Genomic DNA, 26,478 nt, shown 5'->3' with positions numbered 1-26,478 from the left:
AAAACTGTGCTATGATGCGGCCAGGACTGACTGTGTCATAGTGTGTTTTTTCTGGTGGGAAGGAGAGGGCAAGTAGCACAAGGGACTGGGGAGCAGGAAGCAAACTACAATAGTGGGGGAGGGAGGGGCCCAGGTCAAGCAGCACAAAAAAGAGCATGACGCGGCCAGCGCTAGCTGTATCATAGCACATTTTTTCTGGCAGGAGGGCTCAAAGGGGACATGCAAGCAACAACAATGGGCTAAGCAACAGACAAAGGGGCAAGCAAAAAACAATAGGACAGGAAAAAACAAGGTGGCATGCAAAAGACAAAGGGGCAAGCAGCAACATGGAGCGGGAAGAGGAGAACCAGCTTGCAAAAACATGCACTGCTTCAACTCAAAGCAGTGGAAGCACACACGCTGGGCAAGAAAGCAGCACTTGGGCCATGTTCGGGGGGGAGGGACCAACACATGAAGAGGAAGTGAAGCTGGTAAGTGCTGACCTAGGAGGTAGAAGGAAATGAGAGTGAGGATTAAAGCCAACCAAAGGTAAGCAATGGGTGGGCTCTAATATTTCGGAAGGGACAGCACATGCACTGTCTCAGATGAGACCTAAATACAGACGGTTTTGTATAAGGTTCTGTGTAAATAACATGAACAAAATGCTTGTGTTTTCCTTCAGCAAAGGCGACAATCTCAGCCCCACATAGGGATAGTAAGACTAGATAAGGGCATCTGGCCGTTTTTTTATTGCATTACCGGTGTTTTCGGGTCCTAGCCAGTGTAACAAGCATTTGCAATGCAATAGGTCTTGCATTAGTTAAGTTTGAGCTATTGGCATTGTTAAATATTGCAACACCAATTGCAACAAGTCTATAAATGGTAGGCCAAACAAATCTGTATTTATTTTTTTAGCAATGGTGGCATGCTGCGCTTTAGATACATTTTTTTAAAAGTAAATTGCGCCATACTGCGATTGCTACAATAGTTAATTAGGGATGAGTTAACAATTGAGGTGTGCACTGATGGCTGGTGGTGTGTGTGCCTGTAGAAATTGTGCACTAATGGCTGGTGGTGTGTGTGCCTGGTGGAAGTGTGCACTGCCGGCTGGTGGTGTGTGTGCCTGGTGGAAGTGTGCACTACCGGCTGGTGGTGTGTGTGCCTGGTGGAAGTGTGCACTGACTGCTGGTGGTGTGTGTGCCTGGTGGAAGTGTGCACTACCAGCTGGTGGTGTGTGTGGCTGGTGAAAGTGTGCACTGACGGCTGGGGGTGCATGCTTGGTGAAAGCGTGCACTGACGGCTGGTGGTGTGTGTGTGCCTGGTGAAAGTGTGCACTGACAACTGGTGGTGTGTGTGTGCCTGGTGAAAGCATGCACTGATGGCTGGTGATGTGTGTGTGCCTGGTGAAAGCGTGCACTGACGGCTGGTGGTGTGTGTGTGCCTGGTGAAAGCGTGCACTGACGTCTGGTGGTGTGTGCCTGGTGGGAGCGTGCACTGATGGCTAGTGGCGTGTGTGTGCCTGGTGAAAGTGTGCACTGACGGCTGGTAGTGTTTGTGCCCGGTGAAAGCGTGCACTGACGACTGATGGTGTCTGTGCCTGGTGAAAGTGTGCACTGACAGTGTGGTTGTGTGTGTGGGTGTGTGTGTGGCTGTGTGTTTGTGAGGTTGTGTGTGTGGTTGTGTGTGTGTGTCGTTGTGTGTGTGTGGTTGTGTGTGGTTGTGTGTGTGGTTGTGTGTCTGTGGTTGTGTGTGTAGTTGTGTGTGTGGTTGTGTGTGAGGTTGTGTGTGTGTGGTTGTGTGTGGTTGTGTAAGGTTGTGGGTATAGTTGTGTGTGTGGTTGTGGGTGTGTGTATCTGCTGGTTTGGCTGTTAGCACTTTAGTGTCCATGTGGCTGCATTGCTGTCAAGAGTTGGAGTACTACGGGCACAGATTATCTTGTAAGAGGGCGGTATTCAGATGTATATGGAACAAACACTGAAAAGTTGAGTCTGCAGAGGTGGTTGGAAATGGCTAGTACCCATTTTCATACTTTCGGGGAGGGAGCCAATTGCTAACTTTTAATCTTAATTATGCTGAGTAATGACTGCTTAAAGTTTTCGGTTAGATTGGCCGTCTTTTCGCGTTTGAGTATAGCTCCAGAAGTCCACAAACAATTCAAGTTTGCTCTTTTTTTAGTTATTTCGCTAAAACCAGCGACAGTTAAAAGTTCGGTTGATTGTTTTTGCTGCCTATAGGCTTGGAGACAACGGACTGAACAGCGTTTGCTCCGCAAACTGTTCAACATTTTTATGCCGAAGATAACCTTGGTATGTGTTCTGCATTTTATTCTTGCGAGTATCTGCGAAAAGGATGGCTGTTTTTTTCTGCTCGTCCTTTTGAAATAACATTCAATCTGCCCTTTTCCGCTTGCGTTGGGAGACTGAGTCGAGTTGTGGTAAATAAATAAATAATACCTCTATTTTTCAATGAATAAATGAATAACAGATAGCTCAATAAATAAGAGTCAAGATTCGAGGTAGTAGGAGTTTTGCAGGTTTAATACAGCATAAGGACAGGAACAGGACAACCTGCACAGGAATAGGATGGCAGCGCTGCCGGGGGCAGGATCGGAATTGGCGTGCTCACATTTAATAACAATACACGATCATATATACTAAAACAGTTGCATTACAATACATACGATAGGCGGAGCAGTGGGTGGAGCAAAGGGTGTGACGCGTAGCAGTCGCGAAAGATAAGGGTGAAAGTAGGTGTAACAGGGCGTCTACATAGACATGTGATGCAAACGTAACAGAATATGTCATGAATGGGGCGGAAACATGGAGGGGGCTACCTAAGGAGCCGGGACCTCTGACCTAATGGTGCGCGCAAACTGGCAATGACGTGTTACTAGGAGAAGCTGGGGCTACGAACTCTGTGCTAGGAGCAGAGACTGAAGTCTGGAGAGTCAGGGCGACATGTACCTAAACAGTATCCAGTATCTGATGTTTAGAGAACATGTTGATAGAATCTAAAAGTTATCGGGGTAAAGGCGAACAGACTCTAAGACTGGAGCATGCATTATTCTACATGTAGTGCGTGATGAAGAATATTAAATGAGCATTAATACAGTATTTCTCCAACATGGAGACGTAAAGGCTGGACAATGACGGGAACTATTGATGCAGTTCAGTAGCTTAGGAATGCAGAGAAGGAGGGCTGAACTGATAACTGGAATCATAACATACTCTTGGCAGACTCAGAGGCAGAGCCAGGCTGAGCCGGGCACTGCGAGGCAGGAAGTAAGTGAAGGGTCGAGGATACAGGTGGGGGCTGTATCGCTCCTCAGCGAGGCTTCAGGAGACAGGAGCTGAATCTGGTGTCCAGGCCCTTTTGAGGCCTAGAAACGGGGACTTTACAATGGAATAACGTGCACACTGAGAAACGTGGCAACGTAGCTTTACATAAGCCTGATATTCGTAGTATTCACGAGAACTGGAAACTGACATACTAGAGGTGGACACAACTGTAATTGCGTCATTAATCGAACATGGGAAATACATATGCATATTAATCATGCACAGATAACATATGATGGAGGACGCGTAGGGACACAGAACATGGCAAAATTTACTTTTCCACATTCCCTCCTTGTCACTACGTTTCCTTCAGGAAACATCAATATTCATGATACCATCTATCATTTCATACAGTATCATTTGCTCGTCTCGAATTTTCTTGGAACGGGATTCAGAACGGGGCTTGGGACTAGGAATACAAGAGGTAGCACAAATGCCGCAAATCGCAGGGCCACATTGTATACAGAGGCAGCAGCTGAATATGATCGCTACTGCAATACCTAGAAAGGACAAGACTTTCCATCCCCAAGCGGAAATTATATTCCAGAACCAACCGGACCATGTCCAGGTGCCTGGATCTTGGTGTAACAGATGGGCAATTTTATGGAGTCTGGTTATAGCTGAATAAACAGACGGCGCGTTATTTGGAATGAAAATGCAGCAACTAGATCCGATGACTCTACAGGCCCCGCCCCTATCGGCCAATATGACGTCAAGGACGAGACGATTCTGGAGCACGACAATTCTCATAAAGGATTGTTCTTCGGTTAAATTACTTAGAGCAGAAGTAGTGGCTAGTACCCATTTTCATACTTTCGGGGAGGGAGCCAATTGCTAACTTTTAATCTTAATTATGCTGAGTAATGACTGCTTAAAGTTTTCGGTTAGATTGGCCGTCTTTTCGCGTTTGAGTATAGCTCCAGAAGTCCACAAACAATTCAAGTTTGCTCTTTTTTTAGTTATTTCGCTAAAACCAGCGACAGTTAAAAGTTCGGTTGATTGTTTTTGCTGCCTATAGGCTTGGAGACAACGGACTGAACAGCGTTTGCTCCGCAAACTGTTCAACATTTTTATGCCGAAGATAACCTTGGTATGTGTTCTGCATTTTATTCTTGCGAGTATCTGCGAAAAGGATGGCTGTTTTTTTCTGCTCGTCCTTTTGAAATAACATTCAATCTGCCCTTTTCCGCTTGCGTTGGGAGACTGAGTCGAGTTGTGGTAAATAAATAAATAATACCTCTATTTTTCAATGAATAAATGAATAACAGATAGCTCAATAAATAAGAGTCAAGATTCGAGGTAGTAGGAGTTTTGCAGGTTTAATACAGCATAAGGACAGGAACAGGACAACCTGCACAGGAATAGGATGGCAGCGCTGCCGGGGGCAGGATCGGAATTGGCGTGCTCACATTTAATAACAATACACGATCATATATACTAAAACAGTTGCATTACAATACATACGATAGGCGGAGCAGTGGGTGGAGCAAAGGGTGTGACGCGTAGCAGTCGCGAAAGATAAGGGTGAAAGTAGGTGTAACAGGGCGTCTACATAGACATGTGATGCAAACGTAACAGAATATGTCATGAATGGGGCGGAAACATGGAGGGGGCTACCTAAGGAGCCGGGACCTCTGACCTAATGGTGCGCGCAAACTGGCAATGACGTGTTACTAGGAGAAGCTGGGGCTACGAACTCTGTGCTAGGAGCAGAGACTGAAGTCTGGAGAGTCAGGGCGACATGTACCTAAACAGTATCCAGTATCTGATGTTTAGAGAACATGTTGATAGAATCTAAAAGTTATCGGGGTAAAGGCGAACAGACTCTAAGACTGGAGCATGCATTATTCTACATGTAGTGCGTGATGAAGAATATTAAATGAGCATTAATACAGTATTTCTCCAACATGGAGACGTAAAGGCTGGACAATGACGGGAACTATTGATGCAGTTCAGTAGCTTAGGAATGCAGAGAAGGAGGGCTGAACTGATAACTGGAATCATAACATACTCTTGGCAGACTCAGAGGCAGAGCCAGGCTGAGCCGGGCACTGCGAGGCAGGAAGTAAGTGAAGGGTCGAGGATACAGGTGGGGGCTGTATCGCTCCTCAGCGAGGCTTCAGGAGACAGGAGCTGAATCTGGTGTCCAGGCCCTTTTGAGGCCTAGAAACGGGGACTTTACAATGGAATAACGTGCACACTGAGAAACGTGGCAACGTAGCTTTACATAAGCCTGATATTCGTAGTATTCACGAGAACTGGAAACTGACATACTAGAGGTGGACACAACTGTAATTGCGTCATTAATCGAACATGGGAAATACATATGCATATTAATCATGCACAGATAACATATGATGGAGGACGCGTAGGGACACAGAACATGGCAAAATTTACTTTTCCACATTCCCTCCTTGTCACTACGTTTCCTTCAGGAAACATCAATATTCATGATACCATCTATCATTTCATACAGTATCATTTGCTCGTCTCGAATTTTCTTGGAACGGGATTCAGAACGGGGCTTGGGACTAGGAATACAAGAGGTAGCACAAATGCCGCAAATCGCAGGGCCACATTGTATACAGAGGCAGCAGCTGAATATGATCGCTACTGCAATACCTAGAAAGGACAAGACTTTCCATCCCCAAGCGGAAATTATATTCCAGAACCAACCGGACCATGTCCAGGTGCCTGGATCTTGGTGTAACAGATGGGCAATTTTATGGAGTCTGGTTATAGCTGAATAAACAGACGGCGCGTTATTTGGAATGAAAATGCAGCAACTAGATCCGATGACTCTACAGGCCCCGCCCCTATCGGCCAATATGACGTCAAGGACGAGACGATTCTGGAGCACGACAATTCTCATAAAGGATTGTTCTTCGGTTAAATTACTTAGAGCAGAAGTAGTCTCAATCACTACTGCTTCGAGTGTTCTGGTTAATCTACGTATCAGTTTACTATTCACGACTGGACCTAAATAAGGGAAGACACCTTTATTGATATCTATATATTGTTCTAGAGCAGTTTCAGTATAGTCGACAATCGGGAGGTTTCTCTTGTGTCTAGTATGTACTAGGTGGGAATTTCTATGATAATCAGATGGGGCTAGGAAAACAGGTGGCAGTAAGAAGGCAATGTAACAGGTTCCCTCCCAATCGAGGGGCAGACGAACATATGCGGTCTGACCACAAATAAAATAAGAATGACGTGAAGCTTTGAAAATAGATTTCCCACTGTCACTGTACTTGACAATAGTAGTACAATCGCTATGTCCTACATGTACGGAACCATTATTTCGGACACATAATTCACCTTTGACTGGTAGTACTGAAATAGCAGGTAAGTCTGGAGTAGTATCAGACTGAACATTCAGGACCATGAAATTCGAAGAATAATTACCTAAATTATAAACTTCATTCTCTAGATCTAACCCTGTTCTGTGGGGAAGACCTTGCTTGTCTGGGAAACATGTACTGTTAAGAAAAGACATATCTGTTAAAGATGACGTTAACGTGGACCATGCTCCACACGAACCATTATGTGAAAATGGATAAGGAAAGAGTGGCAGAACTCCCTTCGGGGTCTGGAAAGGGGGGAGTCGACCACACACCCAACAATTTGTGGCATTGCTGGTCTGGTGTGAATAATGTAACATGCGGATAAAGGAATTGTTACGCATAGCGAGGCGGTAAGAGAGTTCATGAGGAGGCAGATCACTAAACGTGTGCTCTACTGTAGCATTGGAGGACTTATTTACATGAGAAACTGGAAAATACAGGTAAAATGCATAACTGGTGCAGGAAATCATAATACTGAGAAATAATATGAAACATAGAAAAACGATACATCGGATTGAGTTTTGACTAACTCTCTCACTATGGGGGTCTATTTTATACATGTCAGAAACCGGTCTAACCGTTTCACCTAGGGGAGGACTTAGACAATCAAACTGGCTGACTTATTTTACTAGACCTTAACTTGAGCTTATACTCCTGTTGCGGAGTTTTCTCTAACAGGGAGGGTGCAGTATCATTGTCTTTTGCGGGACAGTCCTTAAGAATAGTACTTTGGCAGTCCTTTAAATCCGGGGAAATGTTCTTTGAGACTGGCTATAATCCATAAAATTTTTTAATATGCGAAAGATGCACCCAGCCTTTGCGTCCCTCCAACTTCACGGCTGTACGGGTGGCGAGGAGGACCTGTCGGGGCTCCTTCCAGCGAGGCTCCAGTGGACTTGAGCGATCGAAATTTCGCACTAGGACCATGGATCCGGGAACGATTTCATGCGGTGCCACCTCGGTATTGTCTGGAAATGCGGCGGCAACCTGTGAACGACAAGAGTTGAGGGCAGACATCAAGGAAGCTAGGTAATCTGTCAGCATATTACTTGAAACATCGGTAATACTTCGAGGTCTAGGTGTACCCCACATGTTAGGGGGGCGGCCGAAAACGACCTCATACGGCGACAGGCCTGATCTGGAATGTGCGACCATGCGCATATAGAACAAAGCGACTGGCAGAGCTACTAGCCAGTCCACACCTTTCTCTTGACAAACCTTTGCAATTCGGATTTTCAGGGTCTGATTATGTCTCTCTACGAGACCGGCTGCTTCAGGATGGCGTACACAATGGAACTTCCACTGGTACCCTAACAAAAGGGACACGTGTTTCATGAGTTCAGATGAGAATGGCTGGCCGTTGTCAGAATATACGACTCTAGGGAGTCCGTAACGGGGGAAGAACTCACGAACCAACTGCTTGGCAGTGGTCGCGGCTGTGTAATCTGGAACTGGATATGCCTCCGTCCATCTGGACAAAGCGCATACAACTACAAGGACATACTTGAAACCTCGACATCGCTCCATCTGAATGTAATCCATCTGGAGGACTTCAAAAGGGTGGTCAGGGGGCTGGAATCCACCTTGTTCCACCGGAACACTTTTACCTGGATTAAACTGACAACATATCATACAGGTACGGACTTTCTGCTTGGCTGCAGCTCGTAAATGCTTGCTGAACCAAATGTTCTGGATACTGTCTAACATAGCTTTCTCTCCTAGATGTGCTGGACTATGTGCGGTATTAATAATGACTTGAACCATAGAGTCGGGGAGAAACCATGTGGCTCTACCCTTCGTTACCCATCCCTGATCTGTCTGGACCCCTCCTTGTTCGGACCATTTCTTGATTTCATCGGGAGCAGCATGTAACTGGATATCTATGACATCTTGAGTAGGGTCCTTAACTGTCATGCATGTAGTCGGATCTGGAGTGTGCGTCTGTGTCTTATTAACTGGAATGTCTGGTGTCTGTGCTGTAAGCTTGGCTGTGCGATCTGCTAGATCATTACCTTGGGAAATAATGTCAGTAACTTTCGTATGTGCTTTGCACTTCATGATAGCAATGGATGTCGGTAAATGTATGGCATCTAACAGAGCCTGAATAAGGAGACCATGCTGAATCTTGGTTCCATGAGAAGTCATGAAACCTCTCTCTTGCCAGAGCACTCCGAAGTCGTGTACAACTCCAAATGCGTAACGTGAATCGGTGTAAACATTAACTTTCAGGTTCTTGGCGTGTATGCAGGCTTGAGTCAGAGCAACTAGCTCTGCTGCTTGAGCAGACAGGGTGTCAATACGGTGTGTTTCAATAACTTCAGTGTCAGTAGTCACTGCATACGCGGCTACTAGTTCTCCTGTACTAGTTCTCATGCATGAACCATCCACATAAAGTGTCAGGTCGGGATCTGGTAATGGAATATCTGTCAGATCTTGTCTTGGCTTTGTCATGATGTTAACTACTTCCACACAGTCATGTGTGGCAGAATTCGAAGTAACTGATGGTAACAATGTAGCAGGATTTAAAACGTTGCAGCGTCTGATTTCTATGTGTGGCTGGAACAGTGTCAATTCATAACCTGTTAAACGTGCAATTGTCAAGTGCTGAGTTTGTGTTCGGTTTAAAAGAACTTCCACGGAGTGTGGAACTTGTACTGTCAAGGAATGTCCTAATACTATGGAATCACTTTGTCTGATAGCTAGTGCTGTGGCTGCAACTGACTTGAGGCACGCAGGCAGAGCCTGGGCTACAGGATCTAATGTGCTCGAAAAATAAGCACAGGGCTTGTATTGTCCTGCTTGATCTTGTGTGAGGACAGATAATGCTGTACCTTCGCGTTCAGTGACAAAAAGTGTAAAAGGCTTACTGTAGTTCGGTGTAGCTAGAACTGGAGCTTGACATAGGGCTTTCTTTAACTCATTAAAACTAAGTGTATGTTCAGATGTCCAAGGGAGGACAGTCGATACGGCTGCCTCCTGTGTCGTTAACTGTATCAGTGGCTTGGCTAGAAATGCATACTGAGGAATCCATTGTCTGCAATAAGAAGTAAGGCCGATAAAAGCACGTACCTCCTTCTGGGTCTTGGGCTGAGGAAGACTCGCTATTAACTGGATTCGGTCTGGTGTCAACTGCCTACCCCTCTTGGACAGTAAGTGTCCTAAGTAGACCACTTGCTGGACACAGAATTGAAGTTTCGAAGGGGACACCTTGTGTCCCATCTCAGCTAGGAAATACAAGACTGTAAGTGATGCTCGCTCGCAAGCACGTTCAGAACGGGCTGTGATCAGGAGATCATCGACATACTGGAGCAGGGCAGTGTCAGTTGGCATGTGAATGTTGTCTAGTTGTCTCTTGAGTGCTTGACTATAAATACTAGGACTTTCTGTGAAACCTTGAGGAGCTCGTGTGAACATATAGCTCCTTCCATTTAAACAAAATCCGAAAAGAAACTGGCTGTCTGGATGAATGGGAACACTAAAAAATGCGTTCTTGAGGTCTATGACTGTAAAAAATGAGGCTTCGGAATCAATGACTGTCAACAGGGAAGAGATATCTGGGACAACTGGATACTGGGGAATAATACATTTATTAAGTTCTCGGAGATCAATCACTAAACGATATACTGGAGGTGCATTTGGATCAGTACGTTTCATAACAGGAATGATCGGAGAATTACATACATTGGAGTCAGTTTCCACAACTACTCCTTGAGCGATGAGCTCGTCAATGATTTTGGATAAGGCTGCTACAGCCTCAGGTGGCAATCTGTACTGTCTGATTCGTGGCAGGACTACACCTGGCTTGAGAGTCACACGATGGGGTGTGATTTGCATAAAGCCAACATCAGTTGGACCTTGCGCCCATAGATGCTGCGGAACATTAGACAATCTGGGATCAAAATCTCGTAATACATAGTGACCCTTGAAGTCACGTAGGAACAATCGTATTCCCTCTGGGGAACAGCATATAACTGCACCTAATTCTTTCAGTGTTTTAATGCCTAATAGATTTTCTGGACATGACTTAGTAAGTAACAGGTCAGTAGTGCGGGACAATGGACCTACTTCTAGAGTAACTGGCTTTGAAATTTCATTTACAATAGGTTTTCCTGAAAATCCAAGGGAAACATTTCTTGAGCCTGAGAGCGGAGCCCCTGGAACTTCGGCGTGACTTATAGTGGTCCTACTTGCCCCCTGTATCAATCAAAAACTTTCTGTCTTTCCCTAATACTTGACTATGAACATAGGGACCTTCTTGATCTACAGGTATCTCGATGAGAGGCAAGCCTACCTCCCTCTCTAGGCTGTTTCATGAATATGGCTGATACTCTGGATACTCAGACTGTGCATACTGGTACATCTGCTGTGTAACATGCTGTGTTGCAGCAATAGGCTGCGGTACAGTAACTGTCTGTGGTGCATTCTGTGGCTGAGAAGTCTGTGTAACTTGTTCTTGTCTCGGCGGACGTGGTCTTTCTTTAGTCTTACCGGTAGCTATGTTGTGTTTCAGAACTGCACACTCGTTTATAAAATGACCTGGCTGTTTACAATAATTGCAGTTTCCTTTAACGGGAGCTGCAGGATGACTGGCTTGATTCGGACCCCTTTTCTGACTGTCTTGAGGAACAGATTGTGCAACTAGTACTTTCATTTTCGTGTCTTTCATACGTTTTCTCTCATGTTCTTGTTCTTCTCTGATTCTATTCTGGTGATATTGAAGCATCTGTAACATCTGGGACGGGGTATTAGCTTGCCAGGTACTTTCGACTTTCAAAACTCGGTTTTTAATTTGTGGACTTGAATTCTCGACTAGTTTAGTAACAAAAAGATGAGGGTACGACTCGCTACTTGTCTTGAGGCCACTGTTTATGGTAAAACATTTCTCAAATCTGGAATAATAATCACTAATATCTTCGTCTTGTTTCTGTTTACAGGCTGAGATTGCATCCCAGTCTTCTTTTCTAGTTGTCAATAACCTAGGCAAAACTTGTATTAACAGTTCTGGTAATTCTTTACATTTATCTCCAAGACCGGTACCTGGTACTCGTGCCTTGTCTTCAGCTTCTAGAACTGCCCAATCGATCTTTTTCTCTCCCACCTCCCATTCTTTTTCCTTGAGTTTCTCATATACCCCTGCGGGCAACAGGACTTTTAACATTTTAATAATATCTGGATACGTGTATTCTCCCATACGGAGCATGTCTTTTAATTCTCGGTGGAACCCTGCTGGATCTTTATCATGACAGGGAATTAACTTTTTCATCTCTAAGAGTTCCATCTTTGTAATCGGGGTGTAAACAAACACTCGTTGCATTTCACCACCCTCTGTCTTAACTGGATGCACTTCTCGTAACGGATTCTGTCTGTCTATGTAAAAGGGTTTACTTTCTGGGGGTGAGACATGAACAAAATGCGGGTTCGAAAACATACTATATTTGTGGCGCTGTTCTAGAATGACACTAATTAAATCGGTACCTAAACCTTTCCATCTATACTGGAGTAACTCGTTCAGGACATCGTGTAACGGACCTGGATCAGAATGTTGACCCTCATACAATGTAATGAGGTACTGGATCATATACATACCCACCAGTCGCTGCTCGGCTGGGGGCAATTTCAGAAACATTTGTGCCACTATTTCGTCTGGAAAAGTGGTAGAATCAGTAATCCATCGGACTGCTGATCGGACTAGTTCTTGTTCATGCATGGTACTTAACTCACTATAACCGATTCGTGATTTCAGAATGTGATCGGTAGCTTGAAATACTTGTTCCAGAGAACCTTGTTCTGGTGCTGGATGATGAAAAATTGACTTGTGTTCTAGGCGCAAATGGCGATCTGGAAATCTAGATTTTCCTACATACGCTATTCTGTCGGGATTCTCGTCCTCTACCTCTTCTGTAGAAGAGTCATTTTCTTTCTCGCTTACTTGTGCTTCTTTACGTTGTTCGTGTACCCTTATTATTTCTTTACGGATTTTCTTGTACATACTCTCTATACTACTGATAGTCTTGTGCTTACCCTCGGCTATATTATCACTCCACCTTGTCAGGATTTTCATTTCGGCTCGATCTTTGGTCGGATAATCTTGTTCCCTTATTAGACAATTAATCAGAAATTTTAATATCATGAGCTGGACTTCAACTTTTCTTTGGCACATGACGTCACTAATACTTTCTGGATCATTCCCTGTACGGATGAAACGATATATTCTGTCTAGATCTTCTTTCATGTCTGGTAGGGTAACTAGATACTCGGTCACTTTTCTCACGCGTAATGAATATAAAACCATACTATCCTCGCCTGGGACTGGATCATAGCCACATTCGGTAAGGGCTTTTCTTATTTCTGCAACAGACTGATACCTGGGCGTACGCTGTGACGCTTGTGCATGTAATTCGGCTAACGTTAAACGCTTGTGTGGCGGCGGGGTTTGAGGAGGACCTCCCCCTGCGGCCCCTAAACTAGAGTCGTCTACTGATGCTCTTCGTCCTGGTAGAGTGGGAAATGGAAATGTAGGCTGGACTTGTATGGCGGGCTGGACCGGGGGTACCGTAACAGGTACTCCGGTGTCTGGAGGAGCGGGAAGTGCCTGATTTACAGGGACTGGCGGAGTAGTAACAGGATTTGCATATTCTGGGACTGTGTCGTCCAAATAGGACGAGATGAAAATATCAGCTGCGGTCGGTTTGTGACGTAGCTTGGTCGGAACTAATGGTGGCGGGAAATTACTGGATGCCTCCGGGGTCGCTTTTGGCAAGCCCTCGGCAAGAAGAGGATACATACCCTTAATAAGAGCATGCCTCTGTCTGTCTGACTGTTCGGTTTTAACTCGTTCACCAATCTCGATTAATTCCCTTTCTTGGGCTCGTTCCAAGGATTCTCTACTTAATTCTGACTTTCTGATTTCTTTTTCGGTTCTTTTATGAGATTCTTTGCGCCATAACTCGATGGCATCTTTCTGTGACTGTCTGGCTTTCTTTTTCCATAATGCTTCTTCTACTCTCATGATGCACTCGGCATCCCATGTACCCGATACGGGCCATCTATACTTTTCTTCTAACTGTTTGGTATACTCTACCCATAAATCTAGATATAGTATGGCGCTTATGCCATGCTTCTGGTACATGAAATGACCTGGACTGTCCCTAGGCGGGACAGGAACTGCTGCTTCTAGCAGACCTTTTCTGGTTTTTAACTGACGCAGTTTTGAAAAGAGTGGCATGACTGAACTATAATCTGGACACAATACGATACACAATAAACACGAGAATCACTTCGCACTCATACCACGACATTAAAATACATGAAGAACATTATGAATAACAGTTCGAACAGAATACCACCTGGAATACGGAAAACAGAATACATGAATTTTCTCGAGAACAGAACTGACTAGAACAGAAACTAGATGCACTGCTGAAACAGTACGAAACTTACCGGTCTCATACAGAGACACGTCAGGACCCGTATCCACCGGAGTGGACACTTCGTTTGTGGGTCTGTGTACCACCAACCCACGGACCAGAGTCAATTAGATTGACCCTGTCTAGATACTACCCCAGTAATGGTACTCACCGGGCAGTAAGAACGGAAGGCCTCAGACTGGACGGGACTGCTTCGACGCCGGACGGACGAACTTCGGACTTCTGTTACGGATGGGCCTCCGGATACCTCGGACCTTGGACTCTCGGCTTGGGCTCTGGTCGGGACTCGCCGCGTTCCTCCACCGTCTCGTCTGGATGCTGGACCGCCTCCTCCGTCTCCTCCGTGGGCCTGAGGGATACTTAAAGCAGAAATATCTGCCGGTGCGCAGAAGAGTTCCGTCACGACTGCAGAGGGTCAGGGGGCCGGCGTGGCTTCACCGACGCGTGGGGAAAGGGCAAGTTCCTATTCGGGCGCCATTATGTGGTAAATAAATAAATAATACCTCTATTTTTCAATGAATAAATGAATAACAGATAGCTCAATAAATAAGAGTCAAGATTCGAGGTAGTCGGAGTTTTGCAGGTTTAATACAGCATAAGGACAGGAACAGGACAACCTGCACAGGAATAGGATGGCAGCGCTGCCGGGGGCAGGATCGGAATTGGCGTGCTCACATTTAATAACAATACACGATCATATATACTAAAACAGTTGCATTACAATACATACGATAGGCGGAGCAGTGGGTGGAGCAAAGGGTGTGACGCGTAGCAGTCGCGAAAGATAAGGGTGAAAGTAGGTGTAACAGGGCGTCTACATAGACATGTGATGCAAACGTAACAGAATATGTCATGAATGGGGCGGAAACATGGAGGGGGCTACCTAAGGAGCCGGGACCTCTGACCTAATGGTGCGCGCAAACTGGCAATGACGTGTTACTAGGAGAAGCTGGGGCTACGAACTCTGTGCTAGGAGCAGAGACTGAAGTCTGGAGAGTCAGGGCGACATGTACCTAAACAGTATCCAGTATCTGATGTTTAGAGAACATGTTGATAGAATCTATAAGTTATCGGGGTAAAGGCGAACAGACTCTAAGACTGGAGCATGCATTATTCTACATGTAGTGCGTGATGAAGAATATTAAATGAGCATTAATACAGTATTTCTCCAACATGGAGACGTAAAGGCTGGACAATGACGGGAACTATTGATGCAGTTCAGTAGCTTAGGAATGCAGAGAAGGAGGGCTGAACTGATAACTGGAATCATAACATACTCTTGGCAGACTCAGAGGCAGAGCCAGGCTGAGCCGGGCACTGCGAGGCAGGAAGTAAGTGAAGGGTCGAGGATACAGGTGGGGGCTGTATCGCTCCTCAGCGAGGCTTCAGGAGACAGGAGCTGAATCTGGTGTCCAGGCCCTTTTGAGGCCTAGAAACGGGGACTTTACAATGGAATAACGTGCACACTGAGAAACGTGGCAACGTAGCTTTACATAAGCCTGATATTCGTAGTATTCACGAGAACTGGAAACTGACATACTAGAGGTGGACACAACTGTAATTGCGTCATTAATCGAACATGGGAAATACATATGCATATTAATCATGCACAGATAACATATGATGGAGGACGCGTAGGGACACAGAACATGGCAAAATTTACTTTTCCACAGAGTGACCGCACTGCTGCTGCAAAAAAAAGAAGAGGTGAAATGCGCTTTCCGAAATCGCGCTCTGGATGTACGTCTGCAATAAGTTTCCCATTGGTGGCGACCTGGGGTCCCGAAAATTAAATAATATATTCTATCAGTTAAACTAAATCTCGAAGACAAGGTGTTATATTGTTCTAAATGCAGGCCGGGCCGCAAAGAACAGAAAAAAAACGCGAGAAAAAAAAACTGCGGAAAAAAACGTGAGTGGTGACGCGCATGGTTTGCAAGCGCGTCACCACAAGTGCTACCTTGCTGGTGACCAGCTGGCTATAACGCGCATGTGCGCACGCTCTTGTGCGCGTGCGCTCTTGTGCACGTTCTAGGAAGCTGATCGCCAGCAAAGCAGTATTTTCAGAGCCCCACTAAAGGTCTCGGCCGAGAGCAGCGCATGCGCTGGATCAGGCCGAGACCTAAAAACTAAGAAAATCACCTAAAGCTGGTATTTCTTGTTCCTCTCAGTACACACTTAATAAAGCAAGTAATTGAAGAAAGTGCATTAAAATGTCTTCTAGGGATGCCTTAATGATTTATGCCATAGTTAAATTATAGCTCAACATGAATACGGACTATTTTACATAATGTCGTATTTAAGTAAAACATCTCGGCCTTTGCAGAATCATAAAACATGAACAAATGGTGGGTATTTTTCTATGCGAAAAGTGGCAAACCTGATCACAATACGATACAATGTCTCTCAACAGGTTGAAAAAACAAGGAGGGAAAAGTCAAGTGTTTGAGACAGGTGAGCTAATAGAAATCAGTGAATGTGAACAGTTTTTTGCAGAGGAAGAGAAGGTGCGCAGGAGCCAAGAGAGACATATCAGTGTTTAATTTGTAAAATAATACGTGTTGGTGCCAGAAACCTTTCCACTGGCTCTGCAGAAGGTTGTGATGCTGAATAGCAAGGCTGTGTAGTCTTGGTTCCCTCTGAAGCATCTTGAATCCATCCCCAGACACTCCCTGCCTCTCAAACGTACCCCTGCATAAAGAACAATTGATGGTCAGAATGCAGAACAATGTCATACATTCACCCCAGTACAGAGATCTAAGCCTAAATCCATCGTTTTTTTGCTCACCATGCCATTCCAGTTTTGACCCAGCCATATGCAAATCAGTCTTGACCCTGCGCCCAATTGAAACAGTCCAGCCGGAACTGCCAGGTCAGAACCTCCCTGGACTGGAAACAAGCATCCTAGGACCGGTTCTAAACTCACCCCAGCATGTTCTTTTTCATCCCTGATTTCTCCATTTGTCACCGTTTTACTGTCTTTCTCTTCCTCATTGTAGGATCATGGTTTTTATTCAGCTAACACGGTTGCCTTATTTTACTCTTTCAGCTAATATGTCTTTCCTTGTTGCCTTTTCCCCTTTCCTCTTGTGTGCGCCAGGGCCTCTCATGCAGCTAGATAGAAGCTTGTGGGTTGATGGCTGGAAAAGAGGGAAATGAATGGGCATTTTTCTTTTTGCAGTTTTATATGGGCAAACTCAACCTGAAGGTATTGGAGTGCTTTACATGAGCGCCAGTTAAGTTGCACAAGGAAGCATTAATTTTTGGTAGGCACAAGGAGATTGAGTGATTTGCCCAGAATCATAGGGTGTTGAGCTGACGCCAAGACTCAAACCTGGTTCCCCGGCTCCAAAGTCAGCCAATTGGCTCGTTGTACCGAGAGGCCAATCCTACCTGAGACGTGTCATTACTAAAGTCTCCTTTCTCCGTTTTGTGTTTTTCTCTCGGTTGTTTTGGGTCTCAGTCTGATGAGGACAAAATAAGAGTTGGTTCCCCAAAAATGTGTGCCAGTGGTTTCTGCCTGCAGCCCCCGGCTCATGAGATTACTGATTGAGCAAAACAATATTAATTATAGATTTACTCGTGCTGAAAACATATCACATTCCAATGCAAGTTAATTGGGAAATAAAATTACATCCAAAGAAACAATCAAACGCTTAGAAGGTAGAAAAAGTATTGGCATAGCCATATAAGTGTTTAGCCATGCAGCACATTATCCTGGGTGGTTTAATTATAGCTTAATTTATGAATATGAGTAGGGTCGTATCAAGCAAAATTGGAGCATGTGTAAGCTCATGGCATTGGAGCAGTGTCGGGTAGCTTGCAGTGGTGCAGGGGCAGCCGAGGGAAGCTTGCAGAAGTGAGGAACGTGTGGAAGCTTGCGTCATAGGGAGCAGTGTCGGCTAGCTTGCAGTGGTGCAGGGGCAGCCGAGGGAAGCTTGCAGAAGTGAGGAACGTGTGAAAGCTTGCATCATTGGGAGCAGTGTCGGCTAGCTTGCAGTGGTGCAGGGGCAGCCGAGGGAAGCTTGCAGAAGTGAGGAACGTGTGAAAGCTTGCATCATTGGGAGCAGTGTCGGCTAGCTTGCAGTGGTGCAGGGGCAGCCGAGGGAAGCTTGCAGAAGTGAGGAACGTGTGGAAGCTTGCGTCATTGGGAGCAGTGTCGGCTAGCTTGCAGTGGTGCAGGGGCAGCCGAGGGAAGCTTGCAGAAGTGAGGAACATGTGAAAGCTTGCGTCATTGGGAGCAGTGTCGGCTAGCTTGCAGTGGTGCAGGGGCAGCCGAGGGAAGCTTGCAGAACTGAGGAACGTGTGGAAGCTTGCGTCATTGGGAGCAGTGTCGGCTAGCTTGCAGTGGTGCAGGGGCAGCCGAGGGAAGCTTGCAGAAGTGAGGAACGTGTGAAAGCTTGCGTCATTTGGAGCAGTGTCAGGTAGCTTGTAGTGGTGCAGGAGTAGCCATGGGAAGCTTGCAGAAGTGAGGAACGTGTGGAAGCTTGCATCATTGGTAGCAGTGTCGGGTAGCTTGCTGTGGTGCAGGGGTAGCCGAGGGAAGCTTGCAGAAGTGAGGAACGTATGAAAGCTTGCGTCATTGGGAGCAGTGTCGGCTAGCTTGCAGTGGTGCAGGAGTAGCCGAGGGAAGCTTGCAGTAGTGAGGAACGTGTGGAAGCTTGCATCATTGGTAACAGTGTCGGGTAGCTTGCAGTGGTGCAGGAGCAGCCATGGGAAGCTTGCAGAAGTGAGGAACGTGTGGAAGCTTGCATCATTGGGAGCAGTGTCGGCTAGCTTGCTGTGGTGCAGGGGCAGCCGAGGGAAGCTTGCAGAAATGAGGAACGTGTGGAAGCTTGCGTCATTGGGAGCAGTGTCGGCTAGCTTGCAGTGGTGCAGGAGTAGCCATGGGAAGCTTGCAGAAGTGAGGAACGTGTGGAAGCTTGCATCATTGGTATCAGTGTCAGGTAGCTTGCTGTGGTGCGGGAGCAGCCATGGGAAGCTTGCAGAAGTGAGGAACGTGTGAAAGCTCGCGTCATTGGGAGCAGTGTCGGCTAGCTTGCAGTGGTGCAGGAGCAGCCATGGGAAGCTTGCAGAAGTGAGGAACGTGTGAAAGCTCGCATCATTGGGAGCAGTGTCGGCTAGCTTGCTGTGGTGCAGGGGCAGCCGAGGGAAGCTTGCAGAAGTGAGGAACGTGTGAAAGCTTGCGTCATTGGGAGCAGTGTCGGCTAGCTTGCAGTGGTGCAGAGTAGCCATGGGAAGCTTGCAGAAGTGAGGAACGTGTGGAAGCTCGCATCATTGGTAGCAGTGTCGGGTAGCTTGCTCTGGTGCGGGAGCAGCCATGGGAAGCTTGCAGAAGTGAGGAACGTGTGGAAGCTTGAGTCTTTGGGAACAGTGTCAGGTAGTTTGCAGTGGAGCAGGAGCAGCCATGGGAAGCTTGCAGAAGTGAGTAACGTGTGAAAGCTCACGTCATTTGGAGCAGTGTCGTCTAGCTTGCAGTGGTGCAGGAGCAGCCATAAGAAGCTTGCAGTAGTGAGGAACGTGTGGAAGTTTGCATCATTTGGAGCAGTGTCGGGTAGCTTGCAGGGGTGTTGGGGCAGCTGAGGGAAGCTTGCAGAAGTGAGGAACGTGTGGAAGCTTGCGTCATAGGGAGCAGTGTCGGCTAGCTTGCAGTGGTGTTGGGGCAGCTGAGGGAAGCTTGCAGAAGTGAGGAACATGTGAAAGCTTGCGTCATTGGGAGCAGTGTCGGCTAGCTTGCAGTGGTGTTGGGGCAGCTGAGGGAAGCTTGCAGAAGTGAGTCCCTATAAGCAAAATCCTTCCCAAAAAAAACAAAAAATACAGATTCCGGGTAGAGTCCATGGCGCAGTCCCCCTTGTGTTCCTCTGATGAAGTGTTCTACCTCCTCTCATGTTTCCAAGACAGAGGTGGGCACACACGAGCTGCCTTCTCCCACCAGTGAGTTCGATTGACACCTTTTTGAGATTAAACCACTTGCAGCCAAGCCTCTGCTCCTGCTATTGGTCTCGGGCGGAACATGAAAGAGAACAAAGGCAGCAGCCAGGGCCACATTTCACTTTGAGCCCCGCGAGACTGGAGCAGAAGAGTGGAGAGGGAGGGAGTGAGCACCAAGGACATGAAGCCTCAGAGTGCTCTGAGAACAACCTCCAAAGAGCCACACTTACAAAAGTGTGTTTTTGTTTTTGAGCTGTACGGATGCTCATCTGGGGAATGCAGCTGGCCACGTCGTATGCAGGGCGACATTAGAGGGGACAGCATCCTAGTGTTGCTTCCCTGCTGCAAGGGAAGATGAGCCCATCAGGCCACCGTAGAAGGAGAAGGTGGGTCACCCCCACAGTTTATGGCCTCGAGGTGTTAGGAGGGGAGGAATGGCCCAGGAGGGCTCACAAGGGGACACCTTCCGGGGCAGGGCCTCTTTGGGCGGCCAGCTGTAAATAATCTAACTGAGGTGGTGTGGAAAACACTGACAGGACAGCTCTAGCTTTCTGAGGATGGGTGTCGGCCGTTCAAGGAACTCATCGCCAACACCTGGATCACCCATAAGCTAACCCAACCTGTGTAATCAATAAACTTGCGACATAGCTTATCCACAAAAGGGGTCCCTCTCATTTATTATGTTGCACGCACGTTATTGTTGTAATTTAAGGGTCCTCACTGTCCAGAAGGGGTAGGGGTGGCAACGCTATGTTGTAACCAGCACATCCTTATAAGAAGACCACCCCCAGTTGCCCGACTTGAATTTAGTTTTTCAAGAACTGGTGAGAAAGGGGTGGGGGGCTGAGTAAATAATTTTTTTTAAATCAATTTCCCAAAAACAACCCCTCCAAAAATTGCATGTGTAACTAATGCCCTCTGTTGCTTCCTGTAGCAAACAAAAGTACTTCCCTGTTTTTTTTGCTCACTTGTGCTTGTGGAGGGCACGGTTGGGACACTCAGGTAAACAAAAGGGAGGAAGGGGTTAAGGGAGGACGCTTGGAGGGAGGGTAACTAAATGATGGACAGGGACACAACAAATCACAAAAATCCAATTGTTTGTAAGAGATGGTGTGGCATAATAGCATGAGCTAGGGACTTTGGAACAGGGGAAGCGGGGTTGAGTCTCATCGTTATTCATTGCATGTATGAGAACTCTCCAAGTGGCTCCTACAATGTAATGCAGAGTTGTACATTGCGCAATAACTACACTCCACGCTGTTACTTGAAGCGTAAAAGGCCATTTTATTAGGACAAGGTTGCAACCATTTGGACTTTATTAAACAGTACATAAATGCAATAAATATACCCTCCAAAGTACCGTAACGTCGCTACTCTGCAACCTACCCTAAACTGGCACACTGTACCATGCCCACCACCTAAACCTGTCGGATGGGTAGGTGGACAAACTTTTTGCTCTAGACCCCCGGTGGTAAAAAGGTGTCAGGAAGAGGCAGGATCCTCCTCTCCTGACACCTTATATACATTCTTAAACTCCCGCCCCCTCCCCAATCCTCTAAATCCCTCCCCACCTTGTCCATCCGGCCTTGCGCGAATAGCCCCGGGGGAAGACTGGTCTGTGACCTTCACTTCCCCCGGGGGCCGTCATCCCACAATAACTACACTCCACGCTGTTACTTTAAGCGTAAAAGGTCATTTAATTAGGACAAGGTTGCAACCATTTAGACTTTATTAAACAGTACATAAATGCAATAAATATACTTTTCCCATCCCATACCAACTCATTCTCCATTCAGCCTTCACAAAACCATCTCACCTTTTTGACTCTTCCCCATTCACTAGGTGACCTCCTTCCTCTCCCCATTCTCACCTTCACTTGTCCTCCAAGCATCCTCTGTTGAATTTCCTTCATTGCCTCCCGCGCCCCGCTATCAGTCACCCATGTACCATTCTCCCCCCTGAGGGGCGGATCTGCCCGTATGTGACTCACCACCCCTCCAAAGTACCGCCAACCAGGGAAACCCCCACAGGGCTGTTCCCGGCCCCATCCCCCAGTTCCTGGGCACCTTTCGCCTCCCGTCAGCCGACCCTGCTGAACCCGGTGGACGACCAATCCACCACCTAAACTTGTGTGCCGTATAAAATTACTATTGTTGGGACAGTCGTTGGTCGCGAAAGGTGCCAACCCTCGCAGGACCACTTGCTTCTCCAGTTCCGGTGCACCCAAAGCTTACCCACTCTGCTTCTCCTGGTGAACGACTATCCACCACTTCAACGTGCGTCCCGTGTAACCATCAACATTTCCGGGCCAAACCTAGTCCTTAAAAATTTGCCCCCATCGCGGTGAACGACCATCCACCACCTGGGCCTGCATCCTCTGAAACAAGTAACATTGTCGGGCCAATCCTTGTTCGTGAAAGGTGCCACCCTCGCGGTGAACGACCATCCACCACCTGTACCTGCATCCCGTGTAACAAGTAACATTGTTGGGCCAATCCATATCTGTGGTGGGTGCCCCCTCAACGCGGTGAACGACCATCCACCACCTAAACCTGCGTCCCGTGGAAATAAATCACATCCAGGTCAACCCTTGTCCATAAAAAATGCCCCCTTTTAAACAAAACCCCCTGTTTCTCCTCGAAAGTCTCATCCCCAGCGGGCCATTACCTGGCAAGTCAGTTCGATAGCACCCCGCTCCCCACGTCTGCAAGGCACACTTCATTCACATGACTAAAATCGCCCCATGTTCCATTTCAGTTAACCATACCCCCTTCCATGTCAAACAGTGTAAAGCCAAACCTGACATCCCAGAATACTCTTTTCTCCCACATGTATCCTCATATCAGGGCAACTTCATGTTTCCTGTGACACAATATCAGCCGTACTGGCCACAACTCTCCCACATCTTCACTCCACTGTTTCCCCCATTATCTGACAGCAAGATGGCGGTGTTCCCCGCCCGGTGACGTATGTACATCTGTTAATTCACCTCCTTTGCTGTCCAATGCCGAGTAAATGGCCACCCATCCAAGCGACGGCCCTTGAGCCCGATCTACACCCATTTCCTGTAGTAGAAAAAGAATGATTAGTCCTGCAAGAATTACGTCCCTTTTCCCTTAGTCTTCTCTTTGTGACCCCGCTTCTATGACCCCACGCCCTACTGCACCCATCCACTGCCTCCAAAATAACAACTCAACCACCCCCAAATCCCTCCTGTCCCCAGGCACAAACTCCGTCCTCACAAACACTTCAACTGCGCAGACCCTGGTCTGCCCTGCCTAAAGAACCCTCGCCCGTGGACCACCTCCAACCGTATGCACCAAACAACCCTTTCATCCCAGCCCATGACCCTTTTCTTACGGTTCGTCCCAACCATATCGTCCTGTCAGCACCAAGGTTCCCTCCCCACAACACCCTAGTCCAACCTGACTTCTGGAAAAATACTACTATCCTTGTACTTTCGGATCTCTCACCATGTGCACCCCCCCTACATCCCCGAACCTTCTTCACCCATTGCCTGCTTTACAGGTTCCTGTTGCTTACACCCACGTTGCCTCCGACAAACCATCATCCTCCCCTGCCACATTCCAGGCCACCCTTTCACTCCGTCTTACTGTCCCCACCCCAAAACTGGTCTCCCCGGTCCATTCCCCCCAACTATGTAACCATAAACTGGTAGAAAACCCAGAAATCTGAGAGCACCATTCCCCTTCTACTCCTCCTCCCGAAACTGAAATGAAAGAATGACCCAATGCCGATCCTCCTATGGTAATGTTCCCCAGGATGCGGAATGCACACCTCATTGACCTCAGATGCAATCCCTCCTTCTCTTGCTTCAACAAGGACCCGAAAATCCCGCTCCTCACTCAGTACCTTACCAACCAAGTCAACCAACCTCAGCGTCAACATTCCAATGGACTCCCCTCTCACTTGGGCCCTCACGGATGCTGGTTATCTGACTCTTTCAACCACCTGTAACTTATTCCCGAGCACGTGCTATCAAGGTCTGAAATCTTTGCATCGATCTTTATGCATCCTCATGTCCTGCAATGAAAAGCAATCGTTACCCTCCCTTTGGGTACGTAACGCTCTCTAATACCCGAAGGGGCTCACTAGTGCTTATATAAAACTTTAATCATCAATTAAAGAAATAAAGAAACCACTCCATGGAACCGCCGACCCGTCCCTAGCCATGCCTATGCATAAGCACTCTGCCTCCCTGTGACCTCCTCCCCCATACCCTTTGAGTAACTCCTGTGGAGTTACCACCACCAAAGAAACTATGAACCTGCCTTGGGCCTCACCGTTTCCCCCGGCCCAGGCCGCCTCCACCTTGCATATGTCACCCTACCATTGGCCTATCTCATCCCCTTACCCCGTGGGCTCTTTGTCCTTTCCCTCTTCTTGCGCCCAATGACTGTGGTGCCCCCCAACAACCCCTACTTCTCCTCAGGACACCAAATCCCCCCCAAAAAATATGTTACCCAATGTCCGACCAGGTCCCCACATCCATCCGGCCCCCATCCAGGTTGTGGCCGACATACCTCTCCCCCACACTACTGAACTATACTTGCACTCAGGTCCCACGACCCCCGGCACCCACAGCTCCCATGGACAACCCACGCAAAGTGCCCAAAAAACTCATCCGTCAAAGAGTCCAATACCTGTCCAGCCCCCATGCAAGTTCTTTTCCCCTCTTCCAATGAACTTGACCAAGTGCACCCTTACGATGGTCGATCAACCGGACCACCCACACCTGTCATTGACCATGTTCCCCCATAATCTGTCATTCCTCGTTGTAGCCCTTTGATTGCCGATCGCCTGCCTCCCTCAACCCTAAGGAACCCATCGTCACCCCCAACCCACAGCTGAGAACCTCTCCTTTCTGTGTTGTTGCACTGGCTTCCTATCTGTATACTTCAGGCGCCATAAGCCCGTGGCATCTAACGATCCGTGTAAGGCCTCCGTTCCCGATCTACCCCCCCAACCCAACCCCGTTGACCGCTTGACCTCCTACGAATGGATGCCTCCCAAGTCCCTCGCCCCTGGTTAAGTGATCCCTCGGAACTCCGCTAATGTCGCTATTATACACTCGATTTCAGAGAGGATGAGCAGTGAATTGATGTCCCTTCCGGTTCAGGCAAATCAGGGCGAATCTTAGCCCTCCTCCCGCCTTGCTTAGCCATGCGAAACTCCCCATTCTTCTGGCTGCTCATCTGCCACCCATGGTATAACTGGCACCCCGGGCCCATTCGACACTCCTGTCCAGCCTGGCCGACAACAAGATGCGACCCATTGGTCGACCCCTCTTTGCATGTGGTATCACATTGTTCATCTAGACCCATCCCCACCAACTTGACAGGCTCTCATATCCCCAGCAGGATGCCGCCACTGCCCCTGCCTCCGGGCCAAATCCCTCACACCACACACACAACCCCAGCCGACCAGCTGAGGTCCCCACTTGCCTGTGCTCCCTTTGACCCATGCCCCTGGCCTTAGTCCGTTACCTGACAGCCCGTCCGGGACCACCACTTCCTGACCGGTGCGGCTGCGCCCTTCTGCTCCTCGTCCCCAGTTCCGTCTGAGGCCGTACATGCCTCCTGAAAAAACGAAAACAGTCTGGTTACCTTAAATACCTCCCACTCTCCGAAAAACCTCACTCATCCGCCTCTGTCCTCACCCTTCTTCTATCAACCAACACTTCCCTCCTGTCACACGTCCCATTCAGTATCCTCTCACCATAACACCATCTTTCACCAATTGTATTAATAGTAGTATGCGCTGCGCGATCCCTCGTTGGAGGGAAGGCCACCGCGGACCCCGCTACTGCTTCTGGCTAGCACCCCGGGGCTGTCATGCGCCCCACTGGCGGTGCCCCATTTTCTGCCGGTATCAATTGCCGGTCCTGGTACCCCCCCAGGCTGCTCCAACCTGGGGGGTCCCAAGCACCACCGGGCCTCATGCCGTCCTGGCAGTCCCTAACCCTTACCCAGAGGTCATGTAGCAGCTACCAACCCCCGCTAACCCTTAACCCCTGTCCCCCGCAATACTGTGCCGGCTGGGGGAGGGGGGCATGCGCACCTGCCACACGCTGAAAGTCGAGCCCAACCTACTAGGGGGCCCCCATCCCCACCCTGCGCAGAAAAGTTCCTGGACCCAGCCCAGCCCAGCCTGCCCCAAATGAGACCCCTTCAGCCGCCGAACCCATAAGTTGGCAGGGCATGCTCAGACGTGAGTCCCTTGCTCACTTTGCCACTGGATTCAAGCAAGCCGGGCTGAAGACGGCTGAAATGCCAGAAACCGGTTATCGGAAGCTTGTTTCTGGTCCAGGGAAGGCATGGCTTGGCAGTTCGGGCTGGACTAATCCCATGAGACACAGGGTCAGACTGATTTGCATATGGCCATGTCTGAACTGGGGTGGCAGAGTGGGCTAAAGAACGGTGATAAATTAAACCCAGA

The 26,478-nt window shown here is 47.8% G+C and overlaps 2 long non-coding RNA genes across 2 annotated transcripts in view; both read right to left on the bottom strand.

Annotated features, from left to right (window-relative positions):
- The window catches only part of LOC144805856 (uncharacterized), a 106,707-nt gene that overhangs the window by 7,548 nt on the left and 72,681 nt on the right, over positions 1 to 26,478 (bottom strand). The window lies entirely within an intron of this gene.
- Positions 381 to 25,617, bottom strand: LOC144807929 (uncharacterized). Its single transcript, XR_013606525.1, has 3 exons — positions 25,527 to 25,617; positions 23,009 to 23,084; positions 381 to 482 (listed from the first exon to the last, which is right to left on the bottom strand). It is a non-coding gene; the product is annotated as an uncharacterized LOC144807929 (long non-coding RNA).

Source organism: Lissotriton helveticus, chromosome 1_2 (assembly GCF_964261635.1).
Source record: "Lissotriton helveticus chromosome 1_2, aLisHel1.1, whole genome shotgun sequence".
NCBI lineage: Eukaryota > Metazoa > Chordata > Amphibia > Caudata > Salamandridae > Lissotriton > Lissotriton helveticus.
Note: the sequence above shows the minus strand (reverse complement) of the source record. Positions and strands in the feature narration are given on the sequence as shown.